The 25241-nt window shown below is 39.8% G+C and overlaps 2 pseudogenes; both read left to right on the forward strand.

Annotated features, from left to right (window-relative positions):
- The first annotated feature begins 3596 nt into the window (after positions 1–3596).
- Positions 3597–6466, forward strand: LOC129490804 (ATP synthase subunit d, mitochondrial-like; annotated as a pseudogene).
- A 15366-nt stretch (positions 6467–21832) lies between these two features.
- LOC129490788 (G protein pathway suppressor 2-like) lies at positions 21833–24752 on the forward strand (annotated as a pseudogene).
- The last annotated feature ends 489 nt before the right edge of the window (positions 24753–25241 follow it).

The raw sequence follows: 25241 nt of genomic DNA on the forward strand, positions 1-25241 counted from the left end.
GTGGGGCTCAAAGTTTCCTATTGAAACTTGAAAACTTCATCAAGCATGTCGTCTTCTGCAAAGCTTTTCCCAAGGCTGAGTTAGATGCCTCTCCCACATCACTCAAAGACCCCTGCACAAACATCACTTTTATGGCATCTGGATGAGGTTGGTCTCAGTTATTGTTTAACTTGTCTGGGACCCCTAATGCTTTGAACACAAGACCTTGTCTACTGCCCTTTGTAACACAGTGTTACGGAAAGGTGCTGGATAAATGTTTGATGAATGAGTGAATGAATGTGGCCCCAAAGAGCTCCTCATGCGTCCTAAAAGAAGTAAGCTTATGATCAAAATATCATGGCCAAAAGAGCATTTAATCTTCCAGGCTAGCACAACAGCAAACCTCTATTATTATATTAATAGCTCTCACAAAACAATCTGATCCTTCCTTTTCCAAAATATTAAGTTCGCTTAATTTCCTCAACTTAAGTATTTCTTAACATCCCTTCTTTCTTTCAAACAATTTATTAAACAATTATGGTGTGTTAGGTACTGTTCTTGGTGCTGGAGTAGAACAGAGAATGAGATAGGTACAAACTCCCTGGTCCCATGGTTCTAGAGAGTCTCATGGTTTGATGTCTCCCAACAGAAATTTTTTTAAAAAGTAGGCTGGGCAAGGTGGCTGATGCCTGTAATCCCAGCATTTTGGGATGCCAAAGTGGGATAATCGCTTGATTTCAGGAGTTTGAGACCAGCCTGGGCAATATGGCAAGACCCCATCTCTACCAAAACAAAAAACAAACAAAAAATCCCTGCCAGGCATAGTGGTGCACACTTGTAGTCCCAGCTACTCAGGAGGCTGAGGTGGGAAAATCACTGGAGCCTAGGAGATTGAGGCTGCAGTGAGCCCTGATCATACCACTGCACTCCAGCCTGGGTGGCAAAGCAAGTTCCTATCTAAAAAGGAATTAAAAAAAAAAAAAAGAAGCTAAGCACATAGGATAATTTTAGATGGTGGGAAGTTTTCTGAAAAAGATGAAGGGTAATAGCTACCTGATTTCATTACTTACTGTAAAACCACAGTAATTGAGGCTGTGCAGTACTCATGAAAGGGTAGATGTGTAGGTCAATAGGATGGATTAGATCAAAAACAGACCCTAACATACATGGTCAATTGGTTTTTGGCAGTTGCAGATAATTCAATGTAGAAGAGTTAGTCTTTCAAAAATGCTGGAATCATTGGAGATCAGTATGTGATTTTTAAAAATAAACTTTAATCTATATCTCATAGCATCTACGAAACTTAAAAGAAATCGTAGATTAAAATATAAAACCTAAAAGCATAAAATTTCTAGGAAAAAAAATCAAAGAAAATCTTTGTGGCCTCAAGTTAGACAAAGATTTCTTACATATGATCTCAAAAACTCAAAAGAGAAAAATGATAAATAATACTTTAAAATTAAGAACTCATAACCTTGGAAAGAGACACTAAGAAAATTAAAAGACAAGTCTTACACTGGGTGAAACTATTTGGAAATCACAAACCTGAAAAAAAAATCTAGAATATTAAAGAACTTGTGATATAATTCTGTCTAAAAGCCCTGTAATGAGAAAACTCAATTTAAAAAATAATGTTAAAGGCAAAAGATTTGAACAACTACTTTACCAAAAAAAAAAAAGTTCCATATCATAGCAAATAAGCACATGAAAAGATGTTTGGCATCATTAGTCATTAGGGAAATTTAAATTAAAACCATGATGAGATACCACTACACAACTATTAGGTGGCTAAAATGTAAGAATCCAACAATGCTAAGTGCTGACAAATATGTAGAACTACTGGAATTCTCATTTATTGCTGGTGGGAATACAAAATGGCACTATCACTTAGGAAAACCGTTTCACAGCTTCTGATATAGTTAAGCATTCACTTACCACGTGACCTGGCAATCTCACTCCTTGATATTTACCTTAGCGAAATAAAAACTTGCATTAACAGTGAAAACTACATTTGAATGTTTATTGCAGCTTTATTTGTAATCACCACACCTCGAAACAACTGAAATGTCTCTTAAATAGAGAATAAACAAACACACTGTTGTTCATTCATACAATGGAATAATAATAATAATAAGGAATGGAGTACTGATATGTGTAACAATATCACTACATTACTCTCACTGAAAGAAGCCAGATTCAAAAGGCTATGTACTATTAGATTCTATTTATATGCCACTGTGGAAAAAGCAACATTATGGATAAGAAAACAGATCAGAGCTACCTGGCAAAGCCCCATCTCTACAAAAAATATAAAAATTAGCTGAGCATGGTGGTGTGCAACTGTAGTCCCAACTACTCAGGGTGCTGAGGCTGGAGGATCTCTTGAGCCTGGGAGGTGGAGGTTGCAATGAGCTGAGATTGTGCCACTGCACTGCAGCCTGAGTGACAGAGCAAGGGCCTGTTTCAAAAACAAACAAAAAAACAGAACAGAGCTGGGGTTCTGAGAAGGGTTGGCTCTAAAGAGGCATGGGAAAATTTTAGGGGTGAGCAATGGAACTTTTCCATATCGTGATTGTAGTGGTGGCAGCACATATAGCTATATGCTTTGTCAAAACTCAGAGAACTATACATTAAAAAGAGTGAATTTTACTGTATGTAAATTTTTTAATTACATAAAAACTTATTTAAAAATGATTACATAAAGGAATTACAGGAAAGTGAAAAAGGAATGATAAGCTAGAAAGTGTCAAGGCCAGGATTGAAGGATTGGAGGATTGGTGGAGGAGATCTGTCCCAAGACGTGGCACCTGAGTAGAGGCCTAAATGTCCAAAAAGGAGCCAGCATGGGCAGATGCACACGAAGAACCTTCCAGAAGACAGAAGTAAGAGCAAGGGCCTCAGGCAAGATGAGCCTATTGAGTAGCAGAAAAATAAGTCAGTGCTTAGGCTCTGCTATAAATCTACAGAAAAGAAAAAAAGTTCTTTTGATGAACAAAAATCTGGATCATCGTCTTGGATCTGAATTCAGGCTGCGCATAATCAAACGTACTGAATATAGTGAGTAAATATAGATTTAAGGCTGCCCCTAAAAACTCCAGGGAAAGGCGTGAGAGTGAGAATAGGAAAGGGGAAAGGGGAAAGGAGGGGAAGGAGAGGACATGAAAACAAAACTTGCTTGCTTATAGCTTTGGATCTGGCTAGAACTTAACCACTTCAGTGCCATAGAATCACTTTCTCTGTTTTAGGTTTGCTTAGAAGACACTAGCAACAAGCCAAGCAATAAGTAAAATGAAGGCCTGTGAAGTTTATCTGCATCCAAGTTCATACTTCACGATCTATGCATTCTAAACTTTACAAGGGTGTTTTGGTTTATTTAATTTTTTTTCTAACTCTAAAATTTGCATACAAACTTTATTGAAAAGTCTATTTCTCGGTGCTTCTTAGACTAGCTCTTTATAATTTTCTGCATGGGCCTGAAGATTCAATTTCTTTTAATTTTGGGTTTCTCTTTATTACTACTATAGCAAAACAAACAGCATTACTTTAATTTTATAAGTATTTTTAAAGAAATTTAGGCTGTGGACCGTGGGCAGCCAGGGTTGGTGAAGGATCCCAAGATGGTTGGGTGAAAACTTACTCTAAAAACCATCCTGGGATGCAAGGCTGGTTCAACATATGCAAATCAATAAACGTAATCCAGCCTATAAACAGAACCAAAGACAAAAACCACATGATTATCTCAATAGATGCAGAAAAGGCCTTTGACAAAATTCAACAACCCTTCATGCTAAAAACTCTCAATAAATTAGGTATTGATGGGACGTATCTCAAAATAATAAGAGCTATCTATGACAAACCCACAGCCAATATCATACTGAATGGGCAAAAACTGGAAGCATTCCCTTTGAAAACTGGCACAAGACAGGGATGCCTTCTCTCATTACTCCTATTCAACATAGCGCTGGAAGTTCTGGCCAGGGCAATCAGGCAGGAGAAGGAAATAAAGGGTATTCAATTAGGAAAAGAGGAAGTCAAATTGTCCCTGTTTGCAGATGACATGATTGTATATCTAGAAAACCCCATTGTCTCAGCCCAGAATCTCCTTAAGCTGATTAGCAACTTCAGCAAAGTCTCAGGATACAAAATCAATGTACAAAAATCACAAGCATTCTTGTACACCAATCACAGACAAACAGAGAGCCAAATCATGAGTGAACTCCCATTCACAATTGCGTCAAAGAGAATAAAATACCTAGGAATCCAACTTACAAGGGATGTGAAGGACCTCTTCAAGGAGAACTACAAACCACTGCTCAATGAAATAAAAGAGGATACAAACAAATGGAAGAACATTCCATGCTCATGGGTTGGAAGAATCAATATCGTGAAAATGGCCATACTGCCCAATGTAATTTATAGATTCAATGCCCTCCCCATCAAGCTACCAATGACTTTCTTCACAGAATTGGAAAAAACTACTTTAAAGTTCATATGGAACCAAAAAAGAGCCCGCATCGCCAAGTCAATCCTAAGCCAAAAGAACAAAGCTGGAGGCATCACGCTACCTGACTTCAAACTATACTACAAGGCTACAGTAACCAAAACAGCATGGTACTGGTACCACAACAGAGATATAGATCAATGGAACAGAACAGAGCCCTCAGAAATGATGCGGCATATCTACAACTATCTGATCTTTGACAAACCTGACAAAAACAAGCAATGGGGAAAGGATTCCCTTTTTAATAAATGGTGCTGGGAAAACTGGCTAGCCATATGTAGAAAGCTGAAACTGGATCCCTTCCTTACACCTTATACAAAAATTAATTCAAGATGGATTAAAGACTTAAATGTTAGACCTAAAACCATTAAAATCCTACGAGAAAACCTAGGCAATACCATTCAGGACATAGACGTGGGCAAGGACTTCATGTCTAAAACACCAAAAGCAATGGCAACGAAAGCCAAAATTGACAAATGGGATCTAATTAAACTAAATAGCTTCTGCACAGCAAAAGAAACTACCATCAGAGTGAACAGGCAACCTACAGAATGGGAGAAAATTTTTGCAACCTACTCATCTGACAAAGGGCTAATATCCAGAATCTACAATGAACTCAAACAAATTTACAAGAAAAAAACAAACAACCCCATCAAAAAGTGGGCGAAGGACATGAATAGACACTTCTCAAAAGAAGACATTTATGCAGCCAAAAAACACATGAAAAAATGCTCATCATCACTGGCCATCAGAGAAATGGAAATCAAAACCACAATGAGATACCATCTCACACCAGTTAGAATGGCCATCATTAAAAAGTCAGGAAACAACAGGTGCTGGAGAGGATATGGAGAAATAGGAACACTTTTACACTGTTGGTGGGACTGTAAACTAGTTCAACCATTGTGGAAGTCAGTGTGGCGATTCCTCAGGGATCTAGAACTAGAAATACCATTTGACCCAGCCATCCCATTACTGGGTATATACCCAAAGGACTATAAATCATGCTGCTATAAAGACACATGCACACGTATGTTTATTGCGGCACTATTCACAATAGCAAAGAGTTGGAACCAACCCAAATGTCCAACAACGATAGACTGGATTAAGAAAATGTGGCACATATACACCATGGAATACTATGCAGCCATAAAAAATGATGAGTTCATGTCCTTTGTAGGGACATGGATGAAACTGGAAAACATCATTCTCAGTAAACTATTGCAAGGACAGAAAACCAAACACTGCATGTTCTCACTCATATGTGGGAATGGAACAATGAGAACTCATGGACACAGGAAGGGGAACATCACACTCCGGGGACTGTTGTGGGTTGGGGGGAGAGGGGTGGGACAGCATTAGGAGATATACCTAATGCTACGTGACGAGTTAATGGGTGCAGCAAACCAACACAGCACATGGATACATATGTAACAAACCTGCGCATTGTGCACATGTACCCTAAAACCTAAAGTATAATAATAAAAATAATAATAATAATAAAATAAATAAATAAAAACCACTGACTATGTAGCTTTTGCAGAGATCATACCCCAGAACCAAAAGGCCATTGTTAATTCCCTGAAATCCTGGAATGAGACCCTCACCTCCAGGTTGACTACTTTACCTGAGAATCCACCAGCTGTTGACTGGGCTTACTACAAGGCCCATGTAGCCAAGGCAGGCTTGGTGGATGACTTTGAGAAGTTTAATGCCCTGAAGGTTCCTCTGCCAGAGGATAAATATACTGCCCAGCTGGATGCTGAAGAAAAAGAAGATGTGAAATCTGTGCTAAGTGGGTGTCTCTCTCAAAGGCCAGGATTGTAGAATGTGAGAAACAGAAGGAGAAAATGAAGAACTTAATTCCATTTGATCAGATGACCATTGAGGGCTTGAAAAAAGCTTTCCCAGAAACCAAATTAGACAAGAAAAAGTATCCCTAATGACCTCACCAACCAATCAAGAATTTATAAAATTGAGTCCAGGAGGAAGATCTGGCCCTTATATTACACATTCTGGACATTAAAAATAAGATAATTATACAGTTAAAAAAAATTTAACAAAACCCTACCTCATGTTTATATGTATGCAACATATATGACTGAGATAACAGCATGTTAGGAGTGACCCTCTGTTTGCAGTTTCAATCTCTTTTTGCAAATATTTTCAACAAGTCAGCTAGTTTCTAGCTTAGTGTTAGGAATTTTTTACCTTATTCATGTTGTTGAATAATATGCTGTCAGGAATGTTCTTCGCTGGCAATAGTTGATGAGTCTGTATGTAGTTAAGAGAATAAAGATGGAGCCTTTGTCAATTCTCTTAGGTTTACAATAAAAATGTACAGTGTGAGACCACAGTGAGGGCTCTCCTTTTCTTTAAGACATTTGTTATATGTCACATGTCAAATGGCCATGAGAGATGATCTTTCTAAAGAGCGCATTTTTCCCTGGCCCAAACAACTCTTATAAAAATGGATGTCACATCAGCACACCAGTCTAATGAAGCCCCCCAGGCAACCTGCTCACTCTGTAGGGAGAACTGGAATAAATAGCAGCTACATATTCTCATCAGTCAGGCAGTCACCCAGAGCTTTCAGCTTTCCACTCTGGTGCTTTTGCTCATTCTGGCTACTCAGTCTGAAATAGTCTTCCCCTTCTATCCACGCGAACAATCTTACATCACTACAAGGCTCACTTCTAATACACCTTCCCCAGTATGCCTTGCTGATTCCTTCCACACTCACTAAAGGTACCTTTCCTACCTTTGACATATCCTGCAGTCCCTCCCCTTATCTAGTCCTATCTTGCAGCATTTTATCATGCACAAATCTTTCCCTTCTATCAGACTTAAGTTCTTTACTGGTTGGATCTGTATCCAATGCATTTGTTTATTACCCAAGTTGCCTAACAGTATGTCTCATACATTGGAAGTACTCAATAAATGTACATCGATTAAATAAATAAATTGATCCTAAGAGTAACTAAAATTATAGAATCAGACATGACAATGTTCTAATTGCCTTTCAAGCATGGTAGGCAGAAAATATAAACCCTAGATTGCAGAAATACATGATGGCTTCTGCTCCACCCACACTGAGGGCAAACATGCATGATCTGTCCTAGCAGTCTTTCCTGCTGAGCCTTGATGAGGCCTTGCCATCCTTCTCAGGCCCCATGTTCTAGGAAGCCATTATCAATATATAAAAGTGTGCATAAGAGATGAAACTTATGACTTTTAAAGATCCACAAATTGGTATTATTTCCTATCTTTGAACAGTCCGAAAGATCTGTGAGGTTTATGAATTTCTAATTTTGCTGAAGCAAAAATTTGTTACGGATATATGCTACAAGGTGGGGAAATAACCGACTTTTTATCGATCACTCAGAGGATGCACCTCCGTGCAAGCAACAATTCCCCTCATATTAAAAATTGCTATTCATCATCTTCACCTTAGTTTTGAAAATTTAAGTAAGTGCTTAAGTAAATGTTACTATAAAAATGATGTAATGTAGGGTTGTGTTTATTCCAGTTAAGGAATTTTGTAACTTTACTAATTATTTCAACTTGTAGCTATAGAATTATTAAAGAATGAAAGGAGCTTATTTATTAAAGTGTTCATTTATTGCATTTTGTGGGGGAAATTAGGTAACTTTAGTATTTGTAAATTAGAAAGGACCTCAAAGCATGTCCTTCATTGAGATGGTTAATTTTATGTGTCAACTTGACTGCACTAGGGGTGTCAGAGTAAACTTTATTTCTGGGTGTGTCTACAAGGGTATTTCCAGATGAGATTAGCATTTGAATCAGTTGAATTTAATAAAGTAAATTGCCCTCCCCAGTGTGGGTGGGAATAATCCAATCTGTTGAGAGCTTGAAAGAACAAAAAGGTAGAGGAAGAAGGAACTTCTTCCTGCCTGCCTGCCTGCTTGAACTGGGACATGGTCTTCTCCTGCCCTTGGCCTAGGATTTACACCATCAGTTCCCCTGGTTCTCAAGCCTTGGGAATTGAACTTGAATCACACCAGTGGGCTTTCCTGGGCCTCCAGCTTGCTGACAGTAGATTGAGGGACTTCTCAGCGTCCATGATTGTGTGTGCCAGTTTCTCATAATCTCTTTATATATATATATACGTATATATATCTTTACGTAAAGATACATATATATAAAATGAATTGGACACAGATCCAACCATATATCTATATATACACACACACACACACACACATATACACACACACATATACACACACATATATATACACACACGCACATACACACACACATACACATACTGTTGGTTCTGTTTCTCTAAAGAATCCTGACTAATACACTTGTGAATATCAAGAGTAGCTTTGGATTTAAGGACACCTTGGAAATCTCAGTTTTTCGTGAGCCAGTCATAATTAAAATAAGTTCAAAACTATGAAGAATTATAGCAGGAACTGATGATGACTGATGTGAGGAACTGCTCTGTGGCAGCTCACATCTTGGGGTATGCAGCTGGGACATGCATAGGAGGATGTGGAAAACACATGGGCTGAGGAACTCCAGGACACACACCAGTAAATTGCTATGGAAGTTAAATTGTGCCTTTGCCAAGAACACAAGACCCCGACTGAAAATACTTTAAACAAAGAAATTTATCATATCATATTGCAAGAAGTCCAGAGGTACAGTGGGCTCTAGATTGATGACTCAGTGACTCTGTGATTTCATCAAAGACTGAGGTTCTTTCCTTTTTTTGCTCTGCATCCAGCCCCCATTATAGGCACAAGGTGACCATGAAAGTTCCAGAGGTCACATCCAGACACCATAACACTCAGAGTCATAAAAAGAGACTATCACTTTTGTTGATAATCATCAGCAAAACTATGACTATCATTTTTGTTATCATAATTTTCATCTTAAAGTTATGATAATGACATTTAACACTTATGCGCCAGGCACTATTGTAAATGCTTTATAAATATAACTATTTTTTTACCATAATTAGTTCATTTAATTTTTGTCTGGACATGAAAATGCAAAACTTTAATAAAAATCATTATGCAAAGCAAAGCAATGACCCTCTGTTAAGCATTTGGCAAAGAAATGTACTTTGGCCAGGCATGGTGGCTCACACCTATGATCCCAACACTTTGGGAGGCTGAGACGGGATGATCTCTTGAGGACCGGATTTCAGAGAGAGACGCTGTCTCTACAAAAAATTTAAAAAATAGCCAGGTGTGATGGCACAAGCCTGTGTTCCCAGCTACTGGGGAGACTGAGGTAGGAGGATCACTTGAGCCCGGGAGGTAGAGGCTACAGAGATCACTGCACCAGCCTGGGTGACAGAGTGAGACCCTGTCTCAAAAAAAGAAAAAGCAGTTCTATTATTTTATAATTTCAACTTTTATTTTAGATTCAGGGATACATGTGCAGATTTGTTACATAAGTATATTGCCTGACGCTGAGGTTTGGGGTACAGGTCCCATCACTAAGGTAGTGAGCATAATCCCCAATAAGTAGTTTTTCAACCCACAGCCCCCTTTCTCCCTCCCTACTCTAGTAATCCACGGAGTCTACTGTTCCCATCTTTATGTTCATGTGTACTCAATGTTTTGTGTCCACTTATAAGTGAGGACATAAGATATTTGGTTTTCTGTTCCTGCATTAATTCTCATAGGATTCTGACCTCCAGCTGCATCCATTTTGCTACATAGGACATGATTTCATTTTTTATGGCTGGGTAGTATTCCATGGTGTATTTGTACCATATTTTCTTTATCCAGTTCCCTTTTCTCCACAGCCTCACTAGCAGCTGTTGGTTTTTGAGTTTTTATAACAGCCATTCTGACTGGTATGAGATGGCATCTCATTGTGGTTTTGATTTGCATTTCTCTGATGATTAGTGATGAGCATTTTTCATATGTTTGTTGAAAACATGTATGTCATCTTTTGAGAAGTGTCTGCTCAAGTTCTTTGCCCATCTTTTAATAAGTTTGTTTTTTGTTTATTTCTATAATATTCTTATAGATTCTGGATATTAGACCTTTGTTGAATGCATAGCTTATGAATATTTTCCCCCATTCTGGAGTTTGTCTGATTATAGATAATTTCTTTTGCTGTGCAGAAGCCGTTCAATTTAATTAGGTCCTAATTGTCAATTTTTGCTTCTGTTGCAATTGCTTTTGGGGACTTAGCAAAATAATTTTTGGCAAGGCCAATGTTGAGAAGGGTATTTTCTAAGTTTTCTTCTAGTATTTTTATAATTTGGTCTTACATTTAAATCTTTAATCCACCTTGAGTTAATTTTTGTATATGGTGAAATAGGGTCCAGTTTTATTATTCTGCAATGACTACTCAGTTATCCCAGCACTATTTATTGAATAGGGAGTCCTTTCCTCATTGCTGATTATTGCTGACTTTGTCAAAGATTAGATGGTTGTAGGTGTGCAGCTTTATTTCTGGGTTCTATTCTATGTGTTTGTTTTTGTACCAGTACCATGTTGTTTTGGTTACTGCAGCCTTATAGTATAGTTTGAAGTTGGGTAGTGTAATGCCTCTGGCTTTGTTCTTGGTTAGGATTGCTTTGGCTATTCAGCCTCTTTTTTTGGTACCATTAGAATTTTATAATAGTTTTTTCTAATTCTGTGAAAAATGACATTGACAGTTTGACAGAAACCGTGTTGAATCTGTAAATTGCTTTGGGCAATATGGCCATTCAAACAGCGATTCTTCTAATCCATGAGCAAGGAATGTGTTTTCATTTACTTGTGTCATCTCTGTTTTTTTTCACCAGTATTTTGTAGTTCTCCTTATAGAGCTCTTTCAACTTCTTGGTGTACGGCTATTGTAAATTTGATCGTGTTCTTGATTTGATGCTCAGCTTAAACATTATTGATGTATAGAAATTCTACTGATTCTTGTACATTGATTTTGTATCCTGAAACTGTACTGAAGTCATTTATCAGTTCTAGAGGCATTTTGGCAGAGTCCTTAGGGTTTTCTAGGTATAGAATCATAGTTTGACTTCTTCTTCTCCTATTTGGATGCCTTTTATTTCTTTCTTTTGCCTGATTGCTCTGGCTGGGACTTCCAGCCCTATGCTGAATAGGAGTGGTGAGAGTGGGGATCCTTGTCTTGTTCCAGTTCTCAAGGGGAATGGTTTCAGCTTTTTCCCATTCAGTACAGTGTTAGCTGTGGATTTGTCATAGATTGCTCTTATTATTTTGAAATATTTTCCTTTAATGCCTAGTTTGTTGAGGGTTTTTATCATGAAGCGATGTTGGATTTTACCAAAAGCTTTTTCTACATCTATTGAGATAATCAGATGGCTTTTGCTTTTAATTCAGTTTATGAGGTGAATGACAGTTATTGATTTGCATATGTTGAACCAGCCCTGCATCTCATGAATAAAGCCTACTTGATCATGGTGTTTTAATTTTTTGATGGGCTACTGGATTTAGTTTTGTGGTATTTAGTTACGGATTTTTGCATTTATGTTCACCAGAAATGTTGGCCTGCAGTTTTCCTTTTTTGTTGTGTCTCTGCCAGATTTTAGTATCAGGCTGATGCTGGCTTTTTAGAACGAGTTAAGAGGAAGCCCCTCCTCCTTGATTTTTTGAAATAGTTTCAGTATGACTGATAACAGTTCTTTGTTTGTCTGGTACAATTTGGCTGAGAATCCATCTGATCTAGGGCCTTTTTTTTTTCTTTGGTTGTTAGGTGTTTTATTACTGATGCAAGTTCGGAACTTCTTGTTGGTCCGTTCAAGTTTTCACTTTCTTCCTGGTTTAATCTTTGGAGGTTGTGTGTTTCCAATAATTTATCCATTTCCTCTAGATTTTTCAACTTTTGTGCATAGAGTTGTTCATAATAATGTCTGAGGATCTTTTGTGTTTCTGTGGGATTAGTTGTAATGTCATCTTTGTCATTTCTGATGGTATGTGGATCTTCTCTTTTTTTTCTTTGTTAATCTAGCTAACAGTCTATCAATCTTGTTTATTCTTTCTAAAAATCAACTCTAAGTTTCATTGATCTTTCGGTTTGGTTCTTCTATAATTTTAGTTATTTCTTTTCTTCTGCTAGCTTTGGGGTTGGTTTATTCTTTATTTTCTAGTTCCTCTAGGTACAAAGTTATATTGTTAATTTGAGATTTTTCTAACTTCTTGATGAAGGTGTTTAGCACTATAAACTTTGCTCTTAACACTGCTTTAGCTGTATCCCAGAGATTTTGGTAAGTCATGTTTCTATCTTCATTAATTTCAAATTTTTCCATTTCTGCTTTGGTTTCATTGTTCACCCAGTGCTATTCAGGAGGAAATTGCTTTCTATGTATTTATGTAGTTTTGATAGATTTTCTTGCTATTGATTTCTGTTTTGTTGCACTGTTGTCCAAGATTGTGCTTGGTATGATTTTGATTTCTTTGAATTTATTGAGACTTTCTTTATGACTAAGCACATTGCCAATCTTAGAATATATTCCAGTGTGGATGGGAAGAATGTATATTCTGTGGAAGGTGTCTATTAGGTTCAGTTGCTCAAGCATTGAGTTTTATTCCAGACTTCCCTTGTTAGTTTTCTGCCTTGATAATCTGTCCAATGTTGTCAATAGGGTGTTATATTCTCCCACTATTATCGTGTGCTAAGTATTTTCCTAGGTCAAGAAGAACTTGTTTATGAATCTGGGTGCCCCAATGTTGGGTACGTATATACTTAGAATAGGTAAATCTTCCTGTTGAATTGTACCCTTTGTCATTATGGGATGTTTTTCTCTGTCCTTATTGTTGTTGGTTTAAACTCTGTTTTATCTGATATAAAAATAGTGACTCCTGCTTTTTTTGTTGTTTTCTATTTGCGTGGTAGATCTTTCTCCATCCCTTTACTTTGAGCTGGTGAGTCTCACTGCATGTGAGATGGGTCTCTTGAAGACAGCAGACAATTGAGTCTTTCCTTTTTGTCCAGCTTGCCACTCTGTCTTTTAAGTGGGGGCATTTAGCCCCTTTCATACTGATATGTGAGATTTTGATCCTGTTATTGTTAACTGGTTGCTTTCTAGACTTGATTGTGTAGTTCCTTTATGGTGTCTGTGGGTTATATCCTTAAGTGTGTTTTTGTGGTAACAGGTGTCGTCAGTTTGTTTCCATGTTTATCACTCCCTTATGGGGCTCTTTTAAGGCTGGTCTAGTTATAATGAATTTCTTCAGCATTTGCTTGTGTGAGAAGGATTTTACTTTTCCTTTGCTTATGAAGCTTAGTGTGCCAGGAAATGAAATTCTTGGTTGGAGTTTCTTTTCTTTAAAGATGCTGAAAATAGGTCCCCAATCTCTTCTAGCTTGTAAGGTTTTTGCTGAGATGTCTGCCGCTAGCCTGACGGGTTTCGCTTTTTGTGTAATCCAACCCTTCTCTGTAGCTTCCTTTAAGATTTTTTCTTTCACATTGACCTTGGTGAATCTGATGACTGTGTGCCTTGGGGATGATCATCTTGTATAGCATCTAGTATGGGACCTCTGTATTTCTCGAATTTTCATGTCACCTTCTCTGGTGAGAGTAGGGAAATTTTCAAAACTGTGTCCTCAAATATATTTTCCAAGTTGCTTACTCTCTATCCTTCTCTCTCAGGAATGCCACTGAGTTGTAGGCTTGGTCTATTTACAAAATATTCACTAATTTGATACTCACAACAACCCCATTAGGTACATATTAATCCCACTTAACAGATGAGAAAGTGAAGGCAGAAACGTTAAGTGACTTATAATGACACACAGCTAGTAAGCAGTGGACCCAGGATTATAAACCACGCGGTTCACTTCATAATCTGTTCTCTTAACTGTGAAACTCTTTCTACTACAAGAAAACCTTTCTAAAAGTAACCCAGAGATTTTACTTTATATTTCATTGGCCAGAACTCAGTCACAGGCCCACCTCTTAACTAATCACTGACAAGAGGCATGGAATTATCATGAAAAGCATAAAGCTATCAAGATTTGTCACTGAGCTGGAGATGGACTCCTCTTTTCCAACAAAGAGGCCCTAAAAGAACAGGAGTAGGGTTTTAATCTCATAGAAAGGGAATGAACGTATGGCAAGGAACCAGCCATGCCTGCTATGAGGGGCTGCCTACAAAAAGTCCAGCTTCGCTAACTCCATTTCCTCTGCTTTCATAAGTTAAGATAGCATGTGATACCATGATCATCCGTGCATGGGTCTGTGCCTCCTTCAACTTGCTTGCAAGCATCCCAAAGACAGGAAAAAAATCTCACAGATCTGCATATTCTCCACAAGGCCTGGCATAGGGCCTCACACATGGAAAATGTTCAAGAAACATTTGTTCATTGTAATTGAATTTTCACTCTCAACTCTACTTAATTGGAGAGGTCAAGAGTTGGCCATGCTCAAGGCAGGCAGATAATGCATTTTCACATTGATCTTGCAATCAAATGAATTCTGAAAAACTTCCTTTGCCATGTAAAATAGCAAGAAATCACATATTAACATAGGTCATGCAAAAGCCCAAACTTATTAAATTGTTAGTGCCTTGCACTTGGCACCCTTAGAGGTAACATTAATGTCACAATTTTATTATGACTGGACATTTCTGCTATGTTGAAGAGACATTATATTTAAAGAGACATATTAGAAAGCTGTAGACAAAATAGGCTACATAAGTTTTGCAGAGTTTAGTTCAAAAAGAAGATATGAAGCCCCAGCTGGGGTGGAGTGGGTCAATCTCCCATTTTCATGGGCTTAATGCTCCAACCCACAGTGGACAGGTGACAACCCCCAAGAGATTGTAACCTCTAAATACCTGGATTAGAGTTGGGCTAGAGGGCCCCACAGAGTTGTCCACTGAACACATTGTGATACTACCAGCTCCCAGCAGAGATTGGCATTGCCTTGCCCCATCCTGTGATGCAGCAGGACACATTTATGGGCATGACCCTTCCTGGCTTGTGCCCAGGAAGGGAAGAACCTCCAACCAATGTGACCTGATGGCTGTAGTAGTCAAGGGGAAGGAGTAGGGAAGAATAGACTAGGTGGGGGCTGAGGTTTGGTACGTGGATGAAAATCCATCCCAGAGAGGCAGCAGCAAAGCAGGACAACCATGATCTGAGGCTTTAAGTTCCTGGCTTATGCTCCATTTTCGCATTGTACTTTACTTACAAAACACAAATCCAAAGATATAATTATTAAGGACTTCAAGATGACCATAGCGCATTAAATCCCAACCACTTCTGAGCATGGGACTCTGTTTAATTATACTGATCACATGACCTGGCCATACATGTGTAGTGTCTTGTTTAAATGTAATAGTCACAGTTAAATAAAGCATTAGAATTAATGAAATTTAATGTTTGGTTTTTCTTATTTTTTTAATGTAGCATAGTGGGTTGAATAGTGTCCTCCCCCCCACCAAAAAAAAAGAGAAAAAATGAATATTCGTTTGTGGACAAGATAAATGTCATTTTAAGAAATACTATCATTGACTGGATAAGGAAAATATGGTACATATACACCATGGAATACTATATAGCCATAAAAAGGAATGAGATCATGTCCTTTGCAGGGACATGGATGGAGCTGAAAGCCATTATCCTCAGCAAACTAATGCAGGAACAGAAAACCAAACACTGCATGTTCTCACTTGTAAGTGGGAGCTGAACAATGAGGACACATGGACACACAGAAGGGAACAACACACAGTGGGGCCTGTTGGGGGAGGTTGAGGTAGGGGGAGAGCACTAGGGAAAATTGTTAATACATGCTGGGCTTAATACCTAGGTGATGTGGTGATAGGTACAGCAGACCACTGTGGCACATGTTTACCTATGTAACAAACCTGCATATCCTGCACATGTACCCTGGAACTTTAAAAAATAATAATAAAATTTTTTAAAAAAGATATACTATTATTTCTTAAGAGCTGGTATTCAATAGGTCAGTAGGGTTACTATAGTCATTAATCTATTATACACTTCAAAATAGCTAAAAGAGAATAATTCAAATGTTCCAAGCCTAAACAAAAGATAAATATTTAAGGTGATGGATGTCCCAATTACCCTGATGTGATTACATGAATATATCAAATTATCATATGTACCCCTAAAATATGTACAACTATTATGTAACAATAAGAAATTTAATAAATAAATTAAAACCCAAGAAAAAGCCACACACACAAAAAGAAATGCTAACATTCCAAGAGCTTACTGAATGAATAGCTTATTTAATGGAATGGTGGAAGAAATTGGACAACAAGGGAGGTAATTACCACACAAGTATTCATCCCATGACTTTTTTTAGTCATTTCTCCCCTCAGTGTACACGCTATGTTGACTTTGGACTTTATCTGGTAATAAGGAGATATTTAGCACTTATTTTTTTTTTTTTGAGATGGAATCTCACTGTGTCGCCAGGCTGGAGTGCAGTGGTGTGATCTCGGCTTCCCGGGTTCAAGTGATTCCCCTGCCTCGGCTTCCTGAGTAGCTGGGACTACAGGCATGCACCACCACGCCCAGCTAATTTTTTGTATTTTAGTAGAGATGGGGTTTCACCTTGTTGGCCAGGATAAATTGCAGGGTTTCGTTCAAAAAGAAGATATGAAGCCCCAGCTGGGGTGGAGTGGGTCAATCTCCTATTTTCATGGGCCTAATGCTCCAACCCACGGTGGACAGGTGACAACCCGCAAGAGATTGTAACCTCTAAATACCTGGATTGGAGTTGGGCAAGAGGGACCCACAGAGTTGTCCACTGAACACATTATGATGCTACCAGCCTCAATCTCCTGACCTCATGATCTGCCCGCCTTTGCCTCCCAAACTGCTGGGATTACAGGAGTGAGCCAAAGGGAAGAGTAACACAATCCAGTTTATATCATAGATGGACCTCTTTGGTGGCAGCATGAAGGAGGGATTCAAGGAAGCAGAGCTTTTAGGCACCCAAAGCAACTCAATTCTAGACCAACTATTACTGAAAATGGCATTGTAGCGTGGTGGTTAAAGATGTGGGCTCTTTACTTAGATATACGTCCATTCAAATTCTATTTCTGCCATTTATGCAGTGTATAAACTTGAGCCAGTCACTTGTCCTCTCTAAATTTCAGTTTCTTATCTACTGAAACAAAGTAATTACAACAGGGTTCTTATGAAGTTTGATCGCAAAGAGATACATGAAGCATTTACCACAGTGCCTGACTCATTAACTATAGCTATTATTATCATATGGAATGGGTTATTTTTTTCCCTTCCCAGCTCCATGCTTATGCCCTTTCTAAAAACCACCGTGCTTCCAAAACAGGGAAAGAGGGACATGTGTGTGGCTACTCCTATCAATCAGCCTCTCTCCCTCTGCAACCCACACTCTTTAAGAGCAGAAGGAATGGCTACTTATTCCTTCCCCTACTTTATAATCTTATTCTTCTACCTAAAGGCAATAGCCTTGTGATCTAGCTGCCAGATATGGAGTGGCAGCTTATCTACTTTACAGAAGAAACTTCTGACTGAGTGTAGAATATGTGAAAACAATTCAGAAAAATCCACTTTCTGTCCATAGCTTAATTTTAAACGTATTGTCTTGCTAAAGAAATAACCTCAGTCATTTATTCATTCCTTCATTCTTTCATCCTCAATTACCCTGGGTCAAAAATTCTATATAAAGGAAGAACTGAAGTATGGTCATTTGAAGGAGAAATAAAAATACATTCTTTTAATATTTGTAGTATATTGTCCTTACTGAAAAGTTAATTTGTCATTGTTATAATAATGTAATAAGGAACAAAATTTTTGGAAATCTCACTAATAGATTACTTATTAGGATATAAGTTATTTTGGGGGGAACAACAGAAGCACTTATATATTGGAAGCACCAAAAGTGGCTGGCGCTGTTTTCTAGATATTTGGAAATTAGAATAAAAGAAAGTATTCATTAAGACAGAAACTCCAGAATCATGTTCTTCCAACAACGGAAGGGATAAGACCATGAACTTTGAGTCAGACACAACAGATTTGCATGTATGTAAAGAGTGAGAGATTTGGGGATCACATTGATAACACCTGTAGAAGGCTGTTCTGCGCACTTAGGGTTGCACCGCCAGGCCCATTGAGTGATGGATGGTCAAATGAGGAGCAGGTGCAATGCTCCATGGCCTCCTTGGCCCCTAACAGTCAGTTAGAGAAGTTGGTGCTGGGCTAGAGCAGGAGATAGAGATGCAGGTGGTCTCTAGAGTGCTACTCTTCAAACTTAAACGTACATACGAATCACCTGGAAGTCTTGTTAAAATGCAGAGTCTGGTTCAGTAGTCTGGAGTATGGCTCGAGATTCTGTACTTCTAATAAACTCCCTGGAGATGCCAACACTGCTGGTCATGGGTCACACTTTGAGTAGCAAGGAGATGTGCTCTGTGTAACTCTCCTGTTGTGACTGCCATTACAATCTCTCCACCTTCTTCTTTTGAAGCTGCTCCCTTGTTCTCTTTCCTTTTCCTCAAAGCACTGCCATTTTCTTAATCCTGAGCACCAGTGCTGTAATTTCAGAAAAAAAATAGGCACACATTTTTTATCAGGTTTGACATGTCATTGTATCCATTAGCACATCACTGGGTGCTCAGTGCTCTTCACTGCTCCAAGCCCTGGGAGCACACAGAAGACTTGGCCCGTACCCTCAAAGGAATAAAAAACCATCAGTGACTATTCACCAGTAATCATTTATTGAGTGCCCTCTATTGATATTCTCAGAATGAGAGAACTCACAGGGAAGACCAAAGCCATTGAAACCTTGTTAACCTTTCTAAGTCTCAGTTTTCTCAGATGTGGAATATGGATACTAACGCATATCTTAAAGATTTACTTCAGGGTGAAATGAAATAAATCTAAAGTCCCTAGTAATCACTAGTTGGTGAATAGTTGTAATCCTTTCCTTTTAGTTCTATTAGGTTGTAGTACAGACATAGATACACGAACAGACAGAGTTTCAAAGGGAAAATCTTAGTCTATGGTCTGAGGCCATGGCTATTCCGACAAAGGAAAGCACTCAGAATAAGGTTTTTCAGGGACTCTCAGGAACCTAAATCACTAAGAGGCACCTGGCTCTTGTGGAGCTACACCCCTCTGTAAATCACGGTTTCATATTAGCAGACCTGCCTGGTGGTCTCGCGTTCTTTAGTAAAGCCGAGTTCCTTCTCTTGTTTCCAGTGAATTCTCAGTGGAAATAAGTCTTATTCTCCCAAGCATTCTATTTTTTCTGTTCTGCCTCTGAAACCTGATCTTTTCCTAGTTAGGGAGTATCAGGAGCCCTCGTCCAATGCACATGGTGACTCTGCACCGACTTAGCCTTGCTGCTTGCCCTGCTCTCACCTGGTGCTCCAGTTTTCATAAACTTCTGCATTGTGCATGAAATCCAGGTCTCCACTTTGTACCCGTATCTGAGAACCGAGTCTCTTTCTTTCCCATTCTATTTATAATAAATATTTATGGAGTACTTACTCTCAGCTAGGCATTGTGGTAGGTGTAACTGCTACCTGCCAATATTCCCAGTTTTCTTCTCTTTCTGGGAACATATGAGGATTTTATTTCCTAGGCCCCTTGAAATGAGACAAGACCTTATGACTTTCATGACGCATCCATTGTGAGCAGAAGTGATGTGCGTCACCTCCATGTGGAAGCATTTGAGAGATGGTGTGAGATTCTTTGTACCTCTTCTTCCTCCTTTGTAATTGTAGGAGTCCTGTTGTGTTGACAGTGTCATGACATGGTATGGCTTCCTTCAGCCTGAGCCTCTGAATACATGTGAGGTGAGAATCTCTCCTGTCAGCCTATGTTATACATGTAGTTTGAGCAAAAAATAAACCTCTGTTGTTTAAAACCACCGAGGATTGAGAGTCTTTTCTTATTGCAGAATGACCAAGCCTACCCTAGCTAATACAGCATCATCCCGAGCACCTCCCTTTTACATTTTAGTAGGAGGAATATGTACAATAAACATATAAGCAAACAAATATATAAAATATTAGAAAATGATGAGTGTCATGAAGAAAATTATACTGGGAAACTGGATGCAGACTGACTTGGAGGTTGCTGCTTACACAGCAGTGCTCAGAGAGACTCCTCACAGAAGTGCTGGTAGTTGAGCTGATGAGGCGTAGCCATATAAAGATTTAGAGAAAGGAACTCTGGCAGACAGAACAGAAGTCTGAAGGTTTGAAGCAGATTGGATTGATCGTGTGTACTGTTCACTCCAGTTACTTTTGATAAGCAGACTGTATGTGAGCAAAAAAGGAAGCAAGAAAATCAGTCAGGAGGCTATTGTAATAGAACAAATGAGAGATGAGGCATTAAGACTAGGCTTTTAGTAGTGAAGTTGCTGAAAAGTGACCTGACTCAGGATATATTCTGGAGACAGCAGTAACAGAACTTGCTGACAGATTGGCTGTCGGTAGCAGAGGGAAAGAAGAATCAAAGGTCATCTTGCAGGCTTTTGGTCTGAGCAACTCAGTGCCATTTAGTAAAATGGTAAAGGGGAGGTCAGGAGCAGGTTTGGGAGGGAAAATCGAGAGTTTGGCTGTGAACATATTAGGTTTGAGATGGCCACTTGCAGTCGAGTGGAGCTATCAGGCTGGCAGTTAGACACGTGCATCTGGAACTCAGGAGAAGCCTTATTTGGAGACAGGGTTGGGAAAATCAGGGAGCATGCAGATGATAAAGCATAGGACCATTTGAAGACAGCATAAAGAAGAGAGGCAAGAGCAGAGAATTCGAACATTTAAAAATTGCACAGAGAAGAAAGGGTCATCAGGCAGACTGAGAGCTTTACCCAGTAAGGTAGGAGGCATGCAGTAACATGAAAAAATTGCTTCAAGAAGGAAAGATGAAAATTTGTGTCAAATGTGGCTATAAGTTCAAACATGATGAAAAGAGATATTTGGCCATTAGAATACCTAGCACAGAAGTTATCAGTGACTCTGGTAAGAGCCATTTCAGGTGTGAAGACTGAAGGGGATGTGACCAAGTAGAGAATCTAGACAGCTTTTCCCAGGAGTTTCAATGGGAAGAATAACAGGAAAAAAATGGAGTAGGAGTAGGGTCCCTGTATCTGAACCTCTGCCTTGACAGTGTGTATAACATCTCATGCCCTCCAATTTTGGTTAGACTTGGGCCCTCAGCTTGGTATTTGTAGACTCCATATGGGCTTGGGGCTTCTCCTGAATCCTGTCCCCAAGACTGGGAATGTACACCTGCCAGACAGACCACTCCGAGAGCAAATTTTTCCCTGTCAGAATCTCCATATAAAGTAATAGTAAACCACATGCTCAGAAGAGACATGAACAAAAAGAGAAAGAATAAATAAATCTGTTCTTCACAAACTCAGAAAGGGTCTATGCACCTGATGGCAGCCAATGATAATGTTGGATCCCCCAAAAACATGGCCATCAAGATGAGTGTGATGGTGAGAAAGTCACAGCTCTTACCTCATCAACCATCAAGGTGACAGATGATCACAATGCTGGGGATTATTTAAATTTAACTTTTGAGTTGTTCAATAAATTCAAATAAATACAATAGATTCAGACGGTTCAAAATTCAAAATGTAAAAAGGATGCACAATGATGTCTCTATCTGATCACTGTTTCCTGCTTTCCAGTTCACTTCCCCCAAAGAAACCAATGTTATTACTTTCTTGTCATTCTTCCATACATACATGCACATTCTTCCCACCCTCCACCTTTTGATACAAGTGGTGTTTTACCCACGTGCTATTCTGCATCTACAAAGCCAGAAATCTGCCAATGTGGGAAGCAGTAGGTTTTTGCAAATCCACTAACAGCTTCTGAATTAATAATTTTTTTTTTTTTTAGAAAAGCAGTTACTTCTTAGGTAGTAAGCATGGTAAGTAGAGTCTAACTTGAGTTCCCATGTGTCTGGAGTGTCTGTTGAATACAGCTGACCTATGAGGAGGCGGAAGAGACCTGGGAGAATAAATTTAGCAGATGTGACATTTGTGCCTAAGCATTCTGACACAAGTTCCCAGGGATGTCATGGAAAGTTGCCATCAATGATGTATCTGCCTGCCATCATCCCTTCCCTTCTAGAGCTTCTGGGAAAGCCCTGCCCTCCTGCCAGCACACCCTTGGCTGGCTCAGGTCCTTGGTTGGCTCTCCCTTAAGTTAATCAGCTGCCAGAATCCCCACCTGTCCCTGTCAAAATTGGCGTTGTATTGCAAAACGCCTCCCTCTTGGCTGGCCATTCTTGAGACGGTTCCATCAGGATTTACCATCGAACAAGGTCCCCATGATCCTAGTTTGATGTCCCACTCCCCACTGCTTGCCTGAGTCCCTCTCCAAGCAGGGGGCATGTGCCTTTTAAATATGAACCAGTTCCAATTCATAAAAACATAGAGCCCGGTTTTTAAAATGACCACCTGACACGCCAAGTGAAGAGAAGCTCATTTTTAAATGATTCCCGTTTGTTATAATAGTCCTGTGGGACTCCGGAAGGATTCGGCCCAGCTGCCGGACGTGACGCAGAGGCCAGGACGCGCGGGAGACAGGGAGAAAGCAGAGAGAAGGCGGTCCCTGTCTGAGGTCTGGAGTCAGAGACAGAGCCAGGCGCCCAAGGCCCGAGCGCCCAGGGCAGCACCGTGCCCGCACTCGGAGCGTCCCCAGGCTTTCCAACGCCATGGCCAGAGCACTGCACCAAGCACGTTGTGACGGAGCAGGAGCGCAAGCGACAGGAGGAAGAAGAGGTGGACAAGAGACGGAACGGGAGATGAAGGAAGAACAGGAGAGAAGGAAGAAAAAGGAGATGGAGGAGAGAATGTCACTAGAGGAGACCAAGGAACAAATTCTGAAGTTGCAGGAGAAGCTTTTGGCGCTATAGGAAGAGAAGCACCAGCTTTTCCTGCAGCTCAAGAAAGTTTTACATGAGGAAGAAAAACGGAGGCGAAAGGAACAGAGTGACCTGACCACCCTGACATCAGCTTCATACCAGCAGAGCCTGACTGTTCACACCGGAACATTACTCCTCAGCATGCAGGGGAGCCCTGGAGGACACAATTGCCCGGGCACCCTCATGGCAGCTGACAGAGCCAAACAAATGTTTGGACCCAAAGTGCTTACGACCTGGCACTACGTTGACCCAGCAGCTGCTTTTGCAGAGACACCAGAGCATGGACAATTCCAAGGCAGTCCTAGTGGTGCCTATGGTACTGCTTAGCCCCCACCTCACTATGGGCCCACACAGCCAGCTTATAATCCTAGTCAGCAGCTCAGAGCTCCTTCGTCCTTCCCTGCAGTGCAGTACCTATCTCAGCCATAACCACAGCCCTGTGTCCTGCACGGCCACTTTGAGCCCACTGAGACAGATTTCCTCTGGCCTGGTGGTGCCCTATGCTTGCAAAAGCAGATGGAACATGCTAACCAGCAGATTGGCTTCTCCGACTCATCGTCTTTGCGTCCCATGCACCCCCAGGCTCTGCATCCAGCCCCTGGACTCCTTGCTTTCCCGCAGCTCCCTGTGCAGATGCAACCAGCAGGGAAGTCGGGGTTTGCAGCTACCAGCCAACCTGGCCCTTGGCTCCCCTTCACCCAACACAGCCGGAACCTACGATTCTACCACAAGTGACCATCAGATTATATCTTCAATACCATGTCCCCCCACACCCCACCGTGGGTGAGGGTACAATAGCATTGTGCCTGAATGGTTCAGTCGTCACAGAAGCAAGAAGGGCAATTTTATGTTTGACCTAGTAACAGAAATTGAGATTGGAAGTCAACTTGAGATACTTACAACAGCTACTTATAATCTCGTCAATTAACATTTGTGCGTTGCTTTACTCTTTATGAAGCCCTTTTATGTACACTGTCATAATACATTAGGGGGTGATGGTGGCTCCAAGCAGAGAAAAAAACTGTATTATTTTCCTGCCTAATCTTAGAAACGGGAGGAAACAGACAGGTTCTTAGAAAGGAGAATATCAAAGCAGACCACAGAGCGAAGCACAAAAGAAGCATTATCAATGCCAAACTCAGAGAGGCTGAAATGAAAATCTTCCAATTCAAGAATTTGAGAGAGACACATCCTGGGAAGAGGGTCAAACCCAAATGTTCAAGATTGAGGGCTAGTGAACAACCGTGTGGCCAGAGTAGGTTTTTAGTTCATTTATTTACAGTATAGGTAATACATAGCTTTGTATTAAAATATAGCAACTGCAGCTAAACCAAAAGAAAATAAGCAGTATATTTTAGGCTTTTCTGCCCAGTGTCTTTGAGGGCCACAGTCTTGGGGAGAGTTACCTGAAGTTTGTCTGCACTAATACCCCAATTTGTTGCTTCTTTCCTTTTTTCCCTGAAAAAAAAAAAAATGATTACTGGTTCCCTGTCTGGTCTGCTCCTTCTTCCAGCGGTTTGGGAATAAACATTTTCCTAACTGTTGGTGACTCAGTAATGGACTTGACTGATGGTAACTGCCTTTCCTGGAGAATCGGTATTCATAGTTGTCTCTTATCTCAAAGGCAACAATATATCCATGCAAATTGTGAAAGAATCTGGCTTGATTAATGTGCTGGCAATGAATGCCAAGAACATTCATAATGTGTCACATCTGCTGATTCTAAGTCGCCAATCTTGAATAAATATTTTGCTTTTGGTGCTTTCCCTGAAGAGTCTTAAGGGACTGACTTGCACACATCTTCATGTGTCTACCTCCACCCTCGCTGCATTTGCCTATTAGGTTTCCTTGCATGCAGTAGGTACTCATTACATGTCTTCTGACTGAAAGTTCTCTTTCTT

This window comes from Symphalangus syndactylus, chromosome 9, assembly GCF_028878055.3.
Source record: "Symphalangus syndactylus isolate Jambi chromosome 9, NHGRI_mSymSyn1-v2.1_pri, whole genome shotgun sequence".
NCBI classification, from domain to species: domain Eukaryota; kingdom Metazoa; phylum Chordata; class Mammalia; order Primates; family Hylobatidae; genus Symphalangus; species Symphalangus syndactylus.